This window comes from Myotis brandtii, unplaced genomic scaffold (assembly GCF_000412655.1).
Source record: "Myotis brandtii unplaced genomic scaffold, ASM41265v1 scaffold754, whole genome shotgun sequence".
In the NCBI taxonomy this organism is placed as follows: Eukaryota; Metazoa; Chordata; class Mammalia; order Chiroptera; family Vespertilionidae; genus Myotis; species Myotis brandtii.
In genome coordinates this window covers 395,491-397,714 of record NW_005371012.1, presented here as the reverse complement: position 1 = coordinate 397,714, position 2,224 = coordinate 395,491, and the positions used below count along the sequence as shown (strand labels likewise).

The 2,224-nt window shown below is 54.2% G+C and overlaps 1 pseudogene; it reads left to right on the top strand.

The window, feature by feature from the left end:
• The first annotated feature begins 235 nt into the window (after positions 1–235).
• On the top strand, positions 236–1,447 carry LOC102243822 (annotated as a pseudogene).
• Positions 1,448–2,224: the final 777 nt, after the last annotated feature.

Genomic DNA, 2,224 nt, shown 5'->3' with positions numbered 1-2,224 from the left:
GAAGTTATGTAGGAGGCTCTCTGCTCCTCCTGTTCATCAGACAGCCTCTCCTCCTGCGCAGTGCCAGCCACAACCCTGAGACACGGTGGTGAAGGTCGGAGTGAATGGGTTTGGCAGATTGGGCACCTGGTCACCAGGGCTGCTTTTAACTTTGACAAAGTGGATATTGCTGCCATCAACAACCCCTTCATTGACCTCAACCACATGGTCTACCTGTCCCAGTAGGATTCTAGTCATGGCAAGTTCAGGTGTGGAACGTTGTCAAGAAGTTATGTAGGAGGCTCTCTGCTCCTCCTGTTCATCAGACAGCCTCTCCTCCTGCGCAGTGCCAGCCACAACCCTGAGACACGGTGGTGAAGGTCGGAGTGAACGGATTTGGCCGCATTGGGCACCTGGCCACCAGGGCTGCTTTTAACTTGGACAAAGTGGATATTGTTGCCATCAACAACCCCTTCATTGACCTCAACTACATGGTCTACACGTCCCAGTAGGATTCTAGTCATGGCAAGTTTAGCGGCACAGTCAAGGCTGAGAACGGGAAGCTTGTCATCAGTGGAAAGTCCATCTCCATCTTCCAGGAGTGAGATCCCGCCAACATCAAATGGGGTGATGCTGGTGCTGAGTATGTGTGGAGCCCACCTGTGTCTTCATTACCCTGGAGAAGGCTGGGGCTCACTTGAAGGGCGGAGCCAAGAGGGTCATCATCTCTGCCCCTTCTGTGGATGCCCCCATGTTTGTGATGGGTCTGAACCATGACAAGTATGACAACTCCCTCAAGATTGTCAGCAATGCCTCCTGCATCACCAACTGCTTGGCCCCCCTGGCCAAGTCATCCATGACAACTTTGGCATCGTGGAGGGACTCATGACCACAGTCCACGCCATCACCGCCACCCAGAAGACCGTGGATGGCCCCTCTGGGAAGCTGTGGTGTGATGGCCGAGGGGCTGCCCAGAACATCATCCCAGCTTCTACTGGCACTGCCAAGGCCGTGGGCGAGGTCATCCCTGAGCTGAATGGGAAGTTCACTGGCATGGCCTTCCATGTCCCCACCCCCCTTGTGTCGGTTGTGGATCTGACCTGCCACCTGGAGAAAGCTGCCAAATATGATGACATCAAGAAGGTAGTGAAGCGGGCAACAGAGGGCCCCCTCTGGGGATCCTGGGCAAGATGAGGACCAGGTTGTCTCCTGCGACTTTAACAGTGACAGCCACTCCTCCACCTTTGATGCTGGGGCTGGCATTGCCCTCAATGACCACTTTGTCCAGCTCGTTTCCTGGTATGACAATGAATTCGGCTACAGCAACAGGGTGGTGGACCTTATGGTTCACATGACCTCTAAGGAGTAAGAGCCCCCTGGACCACCAGCCCCAGTGAGAGGAAGAGAGGCCCTCAGCTGCTGGGGAGTCCTTGCCCCAGATCGATCCCCCAACACACTGAGAATCTCCTGGCCACAGTGTCCACCCCAGACCCCCTGGAGAAGGGGAGGGGCTTAGGGAGCCCTACCTTGTCATGTACCAGCAATAAAGTTCACTGTACCCCCTCCCCCCCAAAAAAGAAGTTACGTAGGAGCTGGACAGAGAAGTGAGCATTGGATTAGCAACACAGAGGTTATTGGTGACCTTGAAAAGAGTAGTTGAGGCTTGAAAGATGAGGAGTTCGCCAGGTCCTATGATGTAGAGGAGGAGAGTGGGGGTGGGGGGAGGGGTGAGAGGGAGGGGATTTTCCAAGCAGTTGGAATGGTGTGTGAAAATGCAGGAAGGCAAGTTGTTCTGGCTGATGGGAGGGTGAGAGAGTGTCCATGCGAGAATAGGCTGGGGAGAACAGTAGGCAGGATGGGTTTCATGCCCCAGCCGGTTGGCTCAATGGATAGAGCGTCCGCCTGTGGACCAAAGGGTCCTGGGTTTGATTCCTGTCAAGGGCATGAACCTTGCTTGCAGGCTCTCCTCGGGCTCGGGCCCTGGTCAGAGCTCATGCAGGAGGCAACCAGTCAATGTGTTTCTCTCACATCGATATGTCTCTCTGTCCTTCCCTCTCTCTTCCACTCTCCCTAAAAATCAATGGGGGAAAAATATCCTCGGTGAGGATTACAAACAAACAAACAGAAAACAAAAACAGAATGGGTCTCAAGGCAGAGGAGAGAGGGAGGGAAGGGGCCAGTTCCTTACAGATGAGAGGGTTGAGGGTAGCCCAGCAGTGTTTGAACATGATCACTTGAGCTGGGA